The sequence below is a fragment of the Catharus ustulatus genome, chromosome 1, assembly GCF_009819885.2.
Source record: "Catharus ustulatus isolate bCatUst1 chromosome 1, bCatUst1.pri.v2, whole genome shotgun sequence".
Lineage (NCBI taxonomy): Eukaryota > Metazoa > Chordata > Aves > Passeriformes > Turdidae > Catharus > Catharus ustulatus.
In genome coordinates, this window is record NC_046221.1 from 157,867,462 (window position 1) to 157,885,744 (window position 18,283).

The 18,283-nt window shown below is 36.8% G+C and overlaps 1 long non-coding RNA gene across 1 annotated transcript; it reads right to left on the minus strand.

Annotated features, from left to right (window-relative positions):
• Positions 1-13,557: 13,557 nt before the first annotated feature.
• LOC117008873 lies at positions 13,558-17,449 on the minus strand. Its single transcript, XR_004420379.1, has 4 exons — positions 17,362-17,449; positions 17,159-17,251; positions 14,861-14,931; positions 13,558-13,644 (listed from the first exon to the last, which is right to left on the minus strand). It is a non-coding gene; the product is annotated as an uncharacterized LOC117008873 (long non-coding RNA).
• Positions 17,450-18,283: the final 834 nt, after the last annotated feature.

The following is an 18,283-nucleotide window of genomic DNA, read 5'->3' on the forward strand; positions in this document are numbered from 1 at the left end:
GTTTCCAAGGTCGGCAGTAAGCCAGTAAGCCCCGGCAATCCGTAATTGTGTTACTAAATGACAATTTTGCGAAAGTTCGCCGCAAACGAAAGTGCGGCTAATATTTGGGTACGGCTTTTTTATTGACAAAGACATCAACGTTGTCGACGCACCGGAAGTGCGGCTTATACTCCGTGAGGCTTGTATTCATGAAATTACTGTATTTGGAAAGCTAATATTCTGATATTGATAGAAACTGACTGGGTTTTAATCGGTGTTTTGTAAGCCCCTAGGAATATAAATATTTATCAGACCCATGAATGCTAAGAAAATAAAGATTTGCACTTGAGTTCATTGAATGTTTTTAGGAATTTGTGTACCGAGAAAATGTGGAAGAAATTGGTAGGTTAATGTTACTACAGAAAAAAAAATGGTTGCAAAAAAAAAAATCCTTTTTTTTTTTTTTTTTTTACCCTTGTATTTATTGGTTTTAGAATCACCAGATTATCTGGTAAGAAGAAGAAAGGAAGGCTGTTCTCTGAGTGTAATACAAGTTTTGCTTTGCTATGTCTTGAGGATTTTAGAAGTTCTTGCGTAAGAGGAATTTCATTATTTGTTGACCTGAGACACCTGTATTATTTCTGTTGACAGGAAAAGACAGGTTTTCATTACTTTGGGAATGAAAATAATGCCTTAGACAGAGCATGACAGTGGGGTGTCCATGGAAATTTCCTAGCCTTACCTTTGTTCACACTTGCTCAAAGTCTTCCGTTTCTCTTTGTTGTGAAAACAACCAAAAAAGGTTAAGACCTTTGTTTAATGGTGTTTACACAGAATAGTTTGAATGGGAATATTTTGCTTTGCAAGAGGATGAAGACAGCATGGAATAAGAAAATCTGACAGACATGATTTTATTGATGAATAGCTGTGAGCTATTGATGACTGGATAATGAATAAGGCAGACAATGTTAAGTAATTGTACTTGTTTTGGCTGGCACAGTGTTGCTTTTTTTCACAGTAGGTCATGTGGTGCTGTGTTTTGGGTTTGCGACCAAAACAGTGGGGCTGAGCTGCCTACTGGGTTATATGACAACAGTGACCCAGTAAGACACTAAAGAAAACAGTGGAGCAGAGCTGCTGCTAGGACTGAGCAGAGACGTTTGTTTTCATGGTTTCCTTTCAGTCATCTTTTGTTCCCATCACTTTTCTATTCAGCATTCTCCACCTGACTTTGTGGAGTACCCTGAGCTATGTCTGGTGGTTGGTCCCAGCCCAGCTCTTGATGAGTAGCAAAGCCATCTGAAACACTCATTACACGCAAAGTGACAAAGATTATAGTTTTAAAAACCCACGGTGGCAACTGATGCATTCTCTTTCAGCTATTTCTATTGTTGCTGTTCCTGTCAATAGAACGAACTCCTATTGTGACATTTCTTTCCTTTTTCCATCAATCTTTGTCTTAAAAATGGCAGTTAGAGTCCTTACATGTCACAGTCTCTACTGTGCAGTTGAAATAACCTCCTATGGATACTGAGATTTAACTGCCTACTATGGCAGGATTTTTTTTTTTTAAATAATAATAAAAAAAGAACTCCAGATAAAACACTGGTTTCTGAAGAGAGGCTTTGTTCAAAGTAAAGTTATGCAAGACTTCAAGTTTTATACTTTGGATCTGATTTGAAAACAAATGCCAGCAAGGGAAATTGAAGGAATCTAAGTACCATGTGGTCTTTTTAACCGTAACCAAAGGAGTACACAAGGCATGAATTTGTCTCTTGCTTTCTGTAGAAAATGTGTCTCTTGAAATTCATACCTTCTTGGGAGATTTTTCCATAAAACTTAAGAGTTACTTTATAGTTAAATTATTCATGTAAATTTTCAATAAGCAAATACAAGTATTCCAGCATGAATAGCAACTCCACACTCCCCAGGCCAGTGGTGTCTGCAGAAATGGGGTCAATAAAAAGCCAAGCTTAAACCTTCTTTACTGAGGCCTGTCAGCCTGAATGCTTGCAATCAAAATTGGTATTTTGACTTTTTTTGAGCTTTGCAGGACAGGGAATATCGATTCAGTTCCATACATACTGAAGAGTTATAACTGTACTCACGTGAGGTCCCCAGACCGTGGCTCCAGGAACCAGTGTAAGTGGATGCAGGAGGTAGGAACAAAGAAGAAATAACTTTCTCTTGAACAAAATGGGAAGAAGAAAGATCTAGTGCTTCAGAAGATGGTTGTCTAACCTTTCAATCTCTTCTAACTTCTAGAGAAGTCAGTAGATTTTTTGCTTATGGTTGCCTCATAGTTTTCCCTCCCCTGTGTTATTAAATTCTAGCATTAGGACATATATTGGAACTTCATATTCCTGACCACAATACTAGATTATGAGTGCAGCTGTTCATAATTGCTGTCAATAACAGCCTCTGGTGACTGTAGGGCATGGTCAGTATAGAACTGCTTTAGTAAAGAGAATTACACTAACTCCTCTCATCTCCCAGAGGATAATGTTTTCTACAGAAGAACTTTCTATGCATAAATGGTGTGTCAGAAACATAAAGAAACAGCCAGTCCAAGTCAGTTAATTCAGCTGATATTCCAGTGGAGCTGGGGTTAGAGAAGGGATTATCTGATTGAGAATGTCAGGACATTATCAGAGCTTTTGGGTGTAGAGAGGGTAAGGTTCTCAACTTAAAGCTTACTAATGGCAGCACTATGGATAAAATATCTATACTACAGAAACCATCTAGAAACAAGATGTTGGCACAGTCAAAGACAGAAACCAAACCTTCAGTCTGAGTTAATTAGGATTTCTGTTTACATAATTTCATAGGCCTAGCAGTATTTTACTTGCCTCAGATTTGGAGCATATGTGTCAGAGCCTTTTATTTCTGTTTGTCTTTTGTACCGTGATAAGATTTTTTCTTTTTTTTTATGTCTGAGAAAAGCTTTTCCTTTTAAATAACTTATTTGAATCATAGAAAGGGAGAAAAAGTCACATCAGGTCTGTGAAGATCATTAGAAAAAGCAATAATGAGGAAAGAAGGATATAGTTCACTAAAGCACTTGACTGATTCCTTTCTCTATCCAACTCTGAAAACTGTTGTAGATAAGAGCTCTGTATTTGGAAATATTTTTGAAAATAAATTTCAAATAATTCTACCACTGATTCTGGTGATTTGGGCTCTATGGTCTGCTTACTACTAACAGTGTTTCTTGTGATTTTTGTTATCTCTGTCTTGACCTGTGTGCAGTTGCATGAGAGACCTTTAAAGCTCTGCCCTGGAGCTTGGGCTCAGTAATGAATGAGGGAGGTTTTAACATTTGTGTGCCAATATGACAGATAAAACTGTATTCCTTTCTGCCATTTGATGTGAAGGCTTCCTCAACCTGTGAATTGCTCTTGTTTCTCAGCACATGTACTTTATTCATACGCTTCCTACTGAACCCCCAATCTAGATAATTTTAGGAACCCTTTTACAAATAATTTCTGCTTTAGGGACTCATCTTTGTTTTCTCTAATAACCCTCAATATTCATACTTCTTCAACTTATTTTCAAATGCATTCTTACTGTAGTTTTTATGTTTCATTGCTTCTCTATAACGGTAGTTTAGCTAGTATTAGCTGGGCTGAGCAGTTGGACACCCTGCCCAATATTAACTTTATTTTTGTGTTAGGTTACTCTTTAGGACCGTTTCTCTTTCTTATACCTTTTTGTCTATTGACAACATTGAAACCTGAGAATCTCTAAGTGGTGATAGTAAGAAGAAGGGAGAAATAAAGGTGTTTATTCTGTATATGTCAGATTTCTGATATTCTTGTTCATTCATTAGAAGTACCCAAAGGCCCAAAATGGCAGCAAAGTTTTTGTGTGTTTTGCCTTGTAAAAATGTGTAGTTCCTAAACTCTTTCACATACAGCTGGTTGGCTGCAGTTTGTTTTGGGTTTGGCTTGGTTTGGGTGATTTTTAGGGTTTTAAACAGCTGAAGAAATAAGTAAGGAAAGAAGAGTAAGTGACAGAAAGCCTTGCATTTTGATTCAAATTTGGTCATGTGGCTGCTAAGGCCCAAAGACCTCTTGCATCACCTTTCATAAGTATTGCAAGGGAGAGGTGAATTTGTGGACCATGGATATACAACAGCAGCTTCATTATGGTTTCCTTACATATTCTTTATCCATTGTGCAATCAAAATACTTTATTGCCTTCCACAAGCATCAGAATCTTTTTCCACTGTTGACCTAGGATTGTTCATTTGGAGAAATTCCTTGGCTATCTGACAAAATGTGTTTTCTTCCTCAACATTTAATTTGCCCTCTCTGACTCTCATATCACAGCATTCTTATAGGTCAAGAATCAACAAATTACCTTAACTGTGGAATTAAATTGACTCAATTAACTATTTGGCTCAGTCCCTACAAAGCCTACGAACCATAAGTATGCACTTTACAGTTAAGGACATACTCAAAACTTCTCTAAATCAGGGACAGATTTAATGATGTTATTTTACTCTCACAGTTTTTTTTTAAAAAATACCCTTTCCATAAATCATATGATTAGACATCAACTTTATTCCTTCTTTAATAACTAGAAAAACAGGAACACTTATTTTTTTATTTATTTCTGTATACTTTAATGTGTAGAACACTCTGTAACTGAAGAGATGAGTTACTGTAGAGACATTGATCCTGCTTAATTTCCCTGCAGATTCAACACACTTTGTTCTTTAAACAAATATCTCCTTTGAGCTGAGAAATGGCACATGCATTGTTATTAAACTGTCATTGCTCTTGCAGTCACTGCAGTATTTTTCAGGTCCTTGGCCTTGGGACATCTCTGTGGATAACACATTTGGTTATCATTTTAACATTTGAGCTACTTACCCCTTAACAGGATATCTGCTGCAGCATCATGATCTAGGAGCAGGGAACATTTTCACAGTTCATAAACAATTATATGTGTCTCTTGCTAAACATAATCACCTTAGGGTATTTGGATACCTAATTTTTTATTATTCTTGTTGTTGTTTTCTTCTCAGAAAGGCAATCACCATACTTAAAATGCATAATTAAAAATAATAATAATGCAACTCTTCTGCCAGAACTTGATTGGCATCAAGAACTAGGTTCTAATGTGAAGAAATCAATATTAACACACTCATTAGAGCCTCCACACAGAAACATGAGAGCTAAAATAAGATTTCTGATGCTCAGTGACCTAGTTTTCCCCAGTCTCAAAATTAATTAGTTTAAGAAATAATATTTGTTATTAAATGAAGAAAACATATCACCACCAAGACAGCTAAGCAAGGCAAGCTCCAATCATAGGATTTTAAGGGTTGGAAAGGATCCTAAAGATCATCTCATCCCAACCCCTCCATTACAGACACCTCCCACTAGACCAGGTTGTTCAAGTGGAAGTAATCTTATCCAGCCTGGCCTTGAAAATTGCCACAGATGAGATTCATAAAGTCTAGCTTCACTCTTTTTCAGTCTTTATCCCTTGGGAAGCAACAATTCTGAATCATTCTGTTTTTCCACTACACAGTAAGTCTGTAGAGATTTTCTTGGAAGCATCCTGTGGGAGACAGTAATGGGTAAAAGAAGGGTCCCAGGAGATTTGATTGATTTTTGAGCATCACCCTCCAAGCTCAAGATCAATAATCATGATTTACAGGAAGTCAAACAAAGGCTGTAGGAGTCCTGTGTGGATGAAGAAGGAGATCCTAAAAATGTGTAACATAAAAAGGAACCATAAAAGAGGGGAGGAGAGACAGGTTATCCTGGAGGAATGTAAGGGGCATTGGCAGCACTGGGAAAGCCAAAGCCCAGGTGGAGCTGGTGAGAGATGTAAAAATAAAGATTAGAGAAAAGGCAGATCTGCTGCTAAGGGAGTAGGATTCCTGATGACAGAAGACAAGGAATTCAGTGGCTTTTCTAACCAATCCTTTACTGATAAGACAGATTCAGGAATCCCCAGCCACTGAGGACAAAAGGAAAGTCTGGAATAAGGAAAACCAGCTCTTGGTGGAAGGAGATCAGGTTGTGTCAGGAAGCTGGAGATACAATAGTCCATGCTAGGTAACAGGACACAGCAATTGGTGATGAGGCAGGTCAGTGTTGTCAGTGAAACATTACTGTTGACCATATTTGAAAGGCTGTGTCAGGTAGGGAAAAAAAGCTATGGAAAAAAGAAAATGTCAATCCTACCTTCAGTAAGGGAAAAACAGTGTCCAAGGAACTGCAGTCTGGTCCTCTTCACTTCAGTTCCTGGAAAGGTAATGGAGTGACTGATTCTGGAAGCCATTTCCAAACATAAGAAGGTCAAGGAGGTGATTGGGATGTGTGATAGCGAAATCACGCTGGTACATGAGACAATACCACTTAACATCTCCTTTAGCAGTTACATGATGGGATAGAACATGCCTGGAGTGGATCTGCAGGAGCAGATGATTCGTGAGGCAGCTGTGCTGTCAGAGGGACCTTGACAGGCTGGAGAAAAGGGCAGATGGGAGGGATCCTTATGGATTTCAACAACAGGAAATGCAGGTTCCTGTACCTGGGAATACCTACAAGGCTTCCTTGTACCCCTGGTAAATTGTAAGTGATATAGGGAGGTTTATGGGAGGTTTGGAGTTTTTTAGGGGTCTTGGACTTCTCAGCTTTAAGGGAAACAGACTTCAGTCGCTACAGTTGGTTTCCCCAAACATCTGGGTTCTGTTTGTGAAACCAGCAGAATTTAAATAGGATTAGAAATTAAGTAAAAGAGAGAAGGATTCACTGCTTTATGACTTTATGCAACAGAATTCTCCTAGTTGTTTAATTTGTACTCAATCTTGCAGCTTTATCAGTGACTTTAAATTAGCCAGCTGTTGTTTCCTGTTGAGCACTATTAGAAAGTGTCTGATTGCTTAATAAATCCAAATTTTCTCTGATCAGGTTTAAAGAAATAGAGACATTCACTTGCAAAGTTCACTGTGTATTTGACAAGTGATTGGTAGAACTTACTGAGCAATGTTTTGGGATTTATTTTTTTCTATCACAGGAAGAAAAACTCTTATGTCTGGATGTGCTGCAACTTTCTTGCACCATTTCTTTGTTACCTGAAAGAGGAAAGGAATAAAGGAAGCAAAAGGAAGCACAGGATTCTGTCCAAGACCAGAAAGACTAAGCACTAAAACTCTTCACAGAATCAGGGAGATGCTGTTCCAAGGCTAACTTTCTGATATATACAGATCTGAATGTGTGTGTATCTATAAATTGTATATAGCAGGTAATTTAGTGAGAGAGTTTAGATATGTTATAGCTTTCAGTGATGTTTCAATGATGTTGAAACTGATGGCAGAATTTCTGTTGGCTTCTCTGTTGCCATAAGGTTATTCATAAACAGGAAAAGAATTTTCTGGAAAAGGAAGGAAAAAAAAATTACTTTTCATTTCTTCACAAGCATGAATATGTGAAGAGACATGTAAAGGTATTGAATTTTATTTAACATTTTCTTTCATTTGGACATTTCATGAACCAAGAAGAATCCCTTCCCACCCCAAATCTTTTGTACTGATGTCTCCTAGTCAGAATAAATCTTAAAGTGTACAGATCAGTGTATGAGAGTGTAAAAACCTTGAGCTACATCCAATAAAAGATGCAAATATGATAAAAAGAACTTACTAAGCTTTTAAGACCTACTTCCAAAGCTGTGCACCAAAAGCCATATGCACACCTGGCCTTTTCTCCTCATCCACGTTTCTCTTGTTTGGACCATATTTTGGTTTTCACTATAAATTCCCAAACTGGTTTCCTGAGCTAGTCTGCAGGTGACATGCACAGTAAATTGTTTAGATAGATGTCTAAGCTGCCTCCGGAAAGGCACTTTGTTTCAAAGTAATACAGTTACCATAAAATAAATTATTCGGGTTTGGTTGGTTTTTATTTTTTTTTTTTTTTTTTTTGGTTTGATTGTTTTCATTTTTTGCTTTTGTAGGTTTGTTTGTTCTGTTGGATTTTTTGTTAGTTTTTTGTTTGGTTGCTGTGATTTTTAGTGGTTGTCTTTTATTGGCTTTTTGTGGTAGTCTTGGCTAGTTGATTACCTCAAACTTAAAATTTGTAGCTCAGATTTAAAAATAGAGGGGATGAAAGGCAATCTGGATGTTCAAGGTCCTTTACAATTCTAATCTCTGTCAACAGCACTCAGAATTATTATTGATAAAAAGTCCTAAAACACCAAAAATGCAAATGAAAATTCACATTTGGAAACATTTCTGTGTCCTGTCTGTACTTCAGTGTCTTACACTTTAACGTGAGCCACAATTTCTTCATTCTAATCTGAAATTTGCTACAACATGATTAAGCTGCAAGTGTCTCCCCACCATTCTTTACCAGGAAGTTCATTGGAAGGTATTATTAATTCTCCTTTCTGATTCTTTCTATATATCTGAGATTCTTTTCCCTTCTTTTCTCTTTGTATAAGTTCTTCTTAACTGTGTTCAAAATACTACTTACAGTAGTATTTTACCGATTAACTTCTTTACCAAACAATTTCTATTTTTCTGAAGTTTTGTAAAAGTAGATTTCTGATGGCTGTAACCTTCTGGCTCTGTATTTCAAGGCTGTCTCTAATAAAGTTCCTGTCTCTAATAAAGTATCCATTCTAGTCAATGATTTTCTTGTATTTTTTGCTGGTATGGATTGCCTGAAGTGGTTTAATTTTGTTGTTAATCAAAACTTCTTAACATTTCCACAGCAGGTTCACTATTTTACATTACTTCCCTTTTAGTGAAACTTCTTTGTCCTTTATAGCTGTGAGATATTTTCCCTCTAGATACTTGAAATTGAAAATTAAGTTTTAAAGATATTTGCAGGGATGAAATAGGAATGACAGACACATAACACACAAGCTGATCATATAGGCATAATTTGCCAAAGAAACAGGTTGACAAATGTCTGTTTTGAAAATGAAAAAATAAAAAATTCATATCAACATTGTAACTTTTTCAATAAACCTGAATTAATATTTTCAATATAGCTTCAAATGTGCATAAAACAGTAGCTGGCATTTCACTGGGAAACTTGAAACATGTAAATTATTACGTGAATATTATAATAGTTTATATGTTATATATATATTTCAATTTCCTGGGGTTTTTTTCCTTTTTCAACTCAAGGTAGATATCTAAAATGGATATATTGCATTCTAGAAGTGGGCATTTAACACTTCACATAAGCAGTTTTGGTTGCTGAAACATCAGCTTCTTGTGTCATTTGATATTCTTACAGGTATCCAAAAAATTTGTGTGGGGATGAAGTGCACAGAACTCAGGACAGTCACTTGTGGTTTTGTGGAAGCTGAGCATTTTTAAGAGGACACTAGATGCCCATATTCAATGAAATCCTATTGCTGGGATGGGATTCAGCTGGAGACTCAGACATCTAAATGAGGTGTCTTCAATTCAGGTGTCTGCCCATGAGCCAAGCATCTCAACTTCTGCCATCCTCAACAGAGATTTAGCAAGTGCAGTCAATGAAGCCTTAGAGATAAATTTAACTGTAATTGGGACAGATCTCAATTTTTCTACCTGAATTCTGTCCCAAATGTCTCTGTTTGCTTTACAGATGCCTAAAGTTCGATCAGATGGATTTTCAGTTATGTCACACAGATGTTGTGTACATCTCATCTCTGGGTCAGGTTGTTCTTCCTCTGTGTCCACACAAAGGAAATAGGTTCAAAGGCTGGACAAGAGGTAATGTAAACTAAAAGAGGGTCTGTTTAGACTAGATATAAGGGAGATTTTTTTACAATAAAGATGGTAAAACAATGGAAGAGATTGCCCAGAAAGGTGATGGGTGCCCTGTCTGTGGAAACATTCAAGGTCAGATTGGATGGGGTTTTGAGCAACCTGATTGAGTTGAAGATGTCCATCCTCATTGCAGGGGCCTTGGACTAAATGACCTTTAAATATCCCTTCTGATACAAATTACATTTCCATGAACACTTCTCAAGTGTTTATATTAGTTTTGATTACTGAAATTAGTTTTGCTATGATGCCTTCAACACAACTGTCAAGGGCTACAACTCTATTGTCTGGAGACTAATGAGATAATTAATGCTTGTGTTTTGTCTCTTGGAAGCTGCTTCTTACCTTGTGTCTTAGATACTAAACTTTTTAGGGTGGGGCTGCCTCCTTGTGCAGCACTGGTTAGCAGGAGGGGCTATTTGAATAACAATGAATATTGTTTTGAGTATTTTCAACCTTGAGTGTTGTTAAAAATGTGATTTAAATAAAACAGTTTTTACTTTCATCTAGGTTCTTTAAACTATAGGAATAAAGTTGAGCTGTTTGGTAGTAGTACCGAAATAGCACACCTTAAAAATAGAGAAGCCCGAATACAGAAGAGGCAGCTGCACTGACAAATCCAATAATGGGCATGTATTTATTGAGAATTATTTAATATTGTAAGTTTTTCCAGAGGAGTCTACAGGAATCTCATGGTACCTATAGCTGTAATCAATTTTCTGTTGATTCTTCACTTTTTGATGCTCTGCAGTCTCACGTTTCCTTTCATGGATGCCTAATGATGCCTCTTGCTGGTTGCTGGCTTTGAAGTGTAACACATTTGTTAAGCAGTTTTGCTATTTGCCTCCTCTGTAATGCAATAGGTTACTTTGGTGTGGGATACTTTCAGCTTTCCACCTTTATGAGATCTGATAAACTGCAAGCAATGACTTCATTACATGCCTTTTCATCTTGCATGTGCTTTTTCATCAGGGTGCCCTGACACTCAGCTGGGCTGGAGTTTGTTTAGCCTCATTGTGCTTGTTAGGGTTCACTCCTCCCTCTTTCTCCATTTCACTCTTTAATTTAATAGTCATATTTATTGTTATGTTTATGTCTCATGGAGGCTTTTGATGCAGTTCAGCAGGAGGTGATGTTATTTTAGCACAGTGTTTTTCTGGTAGCGTAGCTTGTCTAGACTACCAGTGTAATGTGAAGTTTTCCCCTTACTAAGACTGTTCTACATTTGCAAATGCAGAAGCTGGCTGAGGTTCTGCAATATGAGAGCCCTTTTTGTCTCATTACTCCTCTGTGATTCTCATTTCTGCTATTCTTGTGCTGATTGGATTTTTTGCATTGCATTTATTTATTCGTGGCTTATAAATAAGTAATATTTTCTTAAGTATGGATGACAAGCTTTTGCCATGGCCTGATTTTGATCTAAAGTGAAAATCATAACACTGTATAAAAGTTGCTTTGCAAATGATAATGCTGCTTGAAAAATGAGAAAAACACATTTAAAAAATACCTTCCACCTTAATGTCCATGTAGAGCAGACACTCAAGGGTACAACCCACTGAATTTGGGACTGTGTGAGATCAGCTGTAATGTACAAACCTGCCACTTGTGAGCTGGGAGAAATGATGTGCTAAACAGTTCACTGCCTGGAGCTGTGTATAAATATTAGATTCAGGTCAATAGTATCTGCAGCTGTTATTTTACATGGCATGGTGAATTTGAGAGAGTAGAGGATAAGGAGAAAATTAGAGCTGATAAAAGGAAATGTCTGACTAGCCTATGAAATTCATGGTCACAAGAGACCAAAGCAAAGGTTTGCAATTAAAATTAAGGAGCCTAATTTTCAGTCAGAAAGGAGACTGACCCAGAAGTTGAAATGTGTTCTTCTCCATAATACAGACAGAAGAGACTTTTTAACTATTTGGCCTGTTTCTTTTGCCAGCTTTCCTAGACTAGGGTAGTTTTCTGTCTGCTTTCCAAAACACATTTGGCAGAGCTTTGCAGAATTTTTTCTAGGTTTGCATTTGAATTCATGTTTCCAAGCAATGCATCTTTCTCTCTTGAATTCCCATCCTATAAACACTAAATCTTCCACAACCCTCAGATTCAGTAAAGATATATTATTACACATAAAAATGTAATTAAATCAGTGCTCTCAGAATTTCTATGCTGAACAAAATTTAATAACAAGCACTTGAAGAATGACATTACCCCTGTAGAGTATAACGGTGTGTAAGATTGGTGGGTTGCAGCACAGTCCTGCAGGTGAGAGCTCATTTAGAGGGCTGGGCCATAAATGTCCTTCTGTTGTCTGCTTTGAAATGAGCCCTTTCCTTCTGCTGAAAGGAGATTGGGGAATGTATTTCCATAAGATGGGAGATATGGAGATACTGGCAGCCCTTCAAAGGAATGTACCACGAATGACAATTCTTAATGTCAATAATGGCTCTCCAGCTGATCTTGCCAGATGGACAAGGGATCTATAAGAGACAAGGCCAAACTTCTAATTCCTCAATTCTATATTTTGATATTTTTTGTGCTTGACTTAACAGTTTACATGTTTTTTCCACTAATAATATAAATATATATATACAAAAAAAATTTGCACTTGTGAAAAAAATATATGCAATGCAATGAACCTTTATTAATTATTCTGACACATCATTCTCAAAAGAAGAAATTATCATTTGTCTTGTACTTGTAATGTTTTTGTTGAAATGTATTGAAATATTTATTATTTCTGGTTTATGTAGTAAATAATTTATACCATCGCACAATAAGTTTTAAATTTATGTTCTTTTATTGAAATCCACTATTTTTCAGACCAAAATTTATTGATAGTCTATTTTTTTTTTTGTGTATGTCTTCATTTCAAATTATAAGACGATTTAAAATAATGTGATTTCTTAAGATATTTTAGAATATTTTGAAAGCAGTAGATTTACTTTAAACATGAATTATGGGCTTTTGTTCTATTTCTTGTGTCCGTATCTCTAAGGTAACTCTGACAACATCAGGAGGAGAATTTGACAGGTTAGTTTTCTTCCTAAAGTTTTCTCCTGGTCCCTTCCCTTCCCTTTCCCTTTCCCTTTCCCTTTCCCTTTCCCTTTCCCTTTCCCTTTCCCTTTCCCTTTCCCCTTGTCCCACAACCTTTCTGAGTTGTTTAGCACAGACAGAACACATGAATGAAGACTCATCATGTGAATTTGATTTCACAGATAGAGAAGTGATCATCAAAACCCCATGAAAAGCAGCAGTGCTAATTTCACATCATGTCTAGAACCAGGCTGACCAACCTTAATTTAATCATGAAAAGTTCAGGCCATGTCAGATAGAAACTCCCATCACAAGAGAACTCCCTAAATTCTCCCTAAGAACAAGTCTGTGCCTAATGCAAATTAGCATCATGTCAATAAAATCATTTATTCTGTGAAACCATTTGGATTTATAACAAAGAGCTTGCTCACAACTATTTTTGGCAGACTAAATCCCAGATGAAAGAAATTTGGAAAAAATATTCAAAATGACAAGGATCTTACTTTTGTTATCGAAGTATCCTTCAAACTGTTCTAAGAAATGCTGCATGTCAGAATGCCATTAAGAACTACTGGTTTTGGGTTTAACACCAAATCTGTTTCAAATTGCCTGGCTGCAAAGTGGAAATATATGTGTCAGTCCATGTGAAATTTTCTTTAACTTTAAAAAATTACTTTTTAAATCAGTCTTTGAAGAGTGCAGGGCACTCTTTTTATTTGCTTTAAGTGGGTTTAAGGCTTTCTTGTCATATCCTAGGTCGGTAATAGTCTTCTGCTATTAGGTAAACAACAGAGGAAGAGAGCCCTTAATCCCTTTCAAGTCTTTGCATTCTCTTCCAGATAGTCACACTGCAAAACAAGACAAAAGGGCAAAAATAACATTTTCTGACAGTGCTCAGAGAGTTGATAACAGCTGCACTTTTGTGCATCATTACTGTAACATCAGAGCAGCACAGGCTGTAACTTCAGCTGCAGAACCCTTGGTGCTCAGGGAATGTACAGAGAGTTGTACAGTGAGCTCCTCATCACATAGCAACAACTTTGAGATGCTTTTGACACATGGATATGTTGCACCTGAGGCAGGCAAGATATTATTTCTGTAGTATTGGAATCAGGGAGCAAAGCATGGTCATTGGCCCAAGTGATGTAGAATGTCTATAAATGTGTTGCATATCCCTACCAAGAAAACTAACTAGTTTCCTCTTCTTGAAGTATTGTATTCATGTGTAGGGGATGAGTAGAGCAGGAAAACTGGGTGAAATGGGCCCCTTTTGTCATGGAATTCTGACTTTCTGTTGTGCAAACTGATGTCATCCCACTGTAGCTGGCAGAAGTTATGTGGTTTTACAGAAGACAAATAGCTATCCCCAAACATTGGCATTTGTAGTATTTATTATTTATGACTATTTGTATTCATTTTTTATCTCTCTAGTCAATTGTTTCCTGTGCATTTTCCCAGAAAAGGCCACAGCATTTGATCCTTGCCCGGAGGAACTTGCTATCTGATCTGTAATTGCTAAGAAATGGCTAAGTCTGGCAACTACTAATTTTGTGCAAGAGGCACAGTATAGTCTCTAAAGATTTTCACGAAGGGAGGCAACAGAGACTGAACATGTCTAATCCTGAGCCATTAAGTATTTAATTCCTGAAGTGAACTTTGTGTATGTTGCAAAACTACAAAGTGATTTCTCTATAAATTTGGAAATTGAATAACTATTTTATGGATTTTATTTTTTTCCGTGGTTAGGAGGTACCTTACCCAACATTTGGAAATTAGACACACTGAGATTGCCAACATATATGTCAGCAATACACAATCTCTTCTATTTTCTCTTCAGAAAACCAAATGTGAGAAGCAGAGAAGTGTCTGGCCCCAGACACGTCAGGGTCACCCCTTAACTAAACAATAAAGCACCTCTGCTCTTATCCCACTGCGCCAGAGCAAAGTCTGTGACTCTGTTAGGTTTGCAAAGACCCATTGAAATTCCTATGGCATTTCCCAAACTATATTACAGTGGGGGAAAAAATATAAATAAAGGATTCAGCTTTTTTAAGTCATCCTTACCCTTTTGAGGATGTTCTGGCTAAAGAAACACAGAATACGGGGTCACATCTCAATCTTCTTTAAGTCACCTGCTTTTGAAAACAGCAAACATACATGGGCTTAAAAACATTTACTTTTTTGCAATAAAAAGAAAATGCATATTCCAAATCTGTAGTCTAACTCTTCAAACAAATGCAGGAATATGCTGAAGTATGAGAACAAAACCATAGCATTATAGCCAAACACAGATGGTTAAAATTTGCTAAATTATGTTTTACGACAATTGATAGTTCCAGAATTTTTAGAGATTGGGTCTCATTGTCTTTCCACTGTTCAAATGTAAGAGACTGCCCATTGCCACAAACAATGCCATTAGGAAAGACTAAGAAAACAGTAATTTATTTGGGTGTGAATGAGAACAAAGGGACATCATTCTCTGTAAGTAAACTCTGTTTTGTTTAAATAATGGAGTCACACACTGCCTTGTCTCTCTTCTTTCTTACTGGTTTTGTTTTCCTTACATATAAATACAAAGACATGTAAATTGAATCAAAATCTTGATTAACATGGGTGGAATATTTTACACAAAGATGTGGGAAACCATAATACAAAGGCAAGAATGACACTGTGACACAAGAAAGAGAGTCACAGATGGAGGAATTTCTTGGAAAAAATTAAAACCTGACAGAGGATTTTTGTATGACAAGAACATGGAGTCAACTAGGTGTTAGCAACATTGCAATTTGTGAAGGGAAAAGACATTATCAGGCTGAACACAAGCAAGGTGGGAACTGATGACTAGAGAAACATTAAGCAAATTACAAGACTCTCCCTTTTATAACACAAAGCTTGGCCGGTGAAGTTATGAGAAATCTACTCATGCCATGTGCAATGTATATTGATTTCTCACTTTTTTAATTTAATCTGACAATAAATTAATGCATCTCATATAACTGGAACAGACTAGGATCTCACTCACTACTGATTGTCCATATAAAATTGCTGGTCTAACAAAGAGAGAAAGTTTATCTCCATTCTATATATAAGGAACTTGGGCACAGAAAGCTGAAATATGAGCTTATATTGCTGCCAAAGGTCCAATAGAAGCTTGAGTAGTTATATTTGATCTAATTTTGGTGTAGCAGTGTACTACTTTTGTTGTTTACACAGCTTTTGACTGCAGCATAAACCAATCTTTTGTGATTTATGACAGAAGCTGCCCATAAAACTTCAGTCATCTGAAAATCAGACATTTATTGTAAGCTTATTTTCAATGAAGAGGGAGATTAGCATGTCCCAGGTTCTAGTCAGTTCAATCTAAATCATCATAAGCTTGTACTTCAGCAAGTGAGTCACCTCCCTTTTGATGTCTTAAATTAGTTTTCTCCCCTCCCCTAGGAGTTTCACTTATTTTCCAAGTACTTTCTGAGCAAACTGTCTTTGTTTCTGGTGGCAAGGTTTCCAACAGTGTGATTCTTCATACTGTGTAGCTGAATGAAATCTAGGGGAGAGAGCTGCTCTGCAGTGCTGCTGTGGCTTCCCTCTTGCCCTAACACCCTGTCTGTCATGTGGCCGTATCGAAGAGGCTTTTCTGACCCTGCTTCCTGTCTTTTTCACATTAAAAAAGCCTCTTCAGCTTTCAGCAAGATGAAAGGAAGTCTGTTTTGTGTTCTGTAAAGTGTGAGTTAAATAATTCGATAAGCAACAATGACTGCCCCTTGACCTCTCTGACTTCAGGGTCTTGATGACACCACATGAATTCTTAAATGTGCAAAACTTCATTCCCAGTTCAATCACAGTCTTCTCAGGTGTTGAACACAAGCAAATCTTCCAAGAATTTTATTTTGATTTGAAGTCATATTTGGGAAATGCCATTGCCTTCCTCTGCAGTTCCTATCACATGGACATTCCTTCTCTGGCCACTGCCAAAGCATGTAAGGCAAAGCCAGGCTCTCTCCTGAGAGATATTTTGGACACCCACAATTCTATCTGGGCATTTAGCCCATCAAATATCTTAGTAATATATGCATCAGACTTCTGGATATAAGAAGGAATATTCTTTGGTCAAAAGGCTGAAACTCAAAACACAGACCCTGTGGAAGAAAAAATCAAAAATATTTCTGTGAATTTGATGTTCTGAGAACATAGCTTATTATTTATTTTTAATTTTCAGTCCTATTTCCTTCAAATGTTAGTGGAATTTCACTGAATGTGGCTCTTGAAAGTGTTTAGGCATCTGCTTTCCTACACAGGCACATAATTCCCTTTTAGGGCTGTAAATAAAAAAAAAAATTTTGCAGTATAGGGTTTGGTGCCTACCTGCTCTTCAATCTAGCAGCCAGTGATGACCTGCTCTTTACAGATGCTGTTCCTTTCCTTGGAAGTATTAATTTCCTTGGTTTTGCAGCGTTGCTGTGAAAGACAAAATACATTGCACAAACACAAAATTAATGAAGCCCTTTCAGTGGATTGCAACTGTGAATTGACAAGGTATGAGTAAAGGATAGTTGCAGGGTATTTACTGAGCCGAGTTTTAGTGGAAGCATTGGAATGCAGCTACATTTGATTAAAAATTGGTCTCTTAACAGCAGATGAAAAGCACTTGTAGCACAGTAATCTAAAGAAGGCAGGGTGATGTCATGGCATGTTTGTGTCCAGTCTCTGCAAGAATTCACTTGCAGACAAACAGGAGTCTTATTGTGCATGAGTAGCAAACATCCAGCTCCCCTCTTGCCAATCAGAGCAGTCAGGCAGATGTTAACACAGAGTAGCCAGAGTCTCAGGTCTGAGGATGAGAGTGGAGTGCTGCAGCTGTAAAACAGGGGTCACTGAGGTAGAACCCAGACAAAATTTCTACTATTTAAAATTCAGTGTTTATACTGTTAAAAAAAAAAAAATCTATCTATATCTATCTATATCTATCTATATCTATATCTATATCTATCTATATCTATATCTATATCTATATCTATATCTATATCTATATCTATATCTATATCTTTATCTATATCTAATCTATCTATATCTATATCTATATCTATCTATATCTATAATCTATATCTATATATCTATCTATAGATATCTATATATCTATAGATCATCTATATATCTATATCTATCTATCTATCTATCTATCTATCTATCTATCTATCTATCTATCTATCTATCTGTCTATCTATCTATCTATTAAGTTGGAAGGGACCTTAAAGATTGAGATTGCCTTGTTCCAACCCCCTGCCATGGGCAGAGACATCTTCCACTGGACCAAAAGCCTCATCCAACTTGGCCTTGGACATTTCCAGGGATGGGGCATTCATGATTTCTCTGGGAAACAAATTTAATGTATTCATTAGTAAGTTATAGTTACCAGAGGAAGTCAGTGAGGCATTATATGAAATGTCTAATGCTTACAGATATATATATATATACATAAAACTTGTCCAC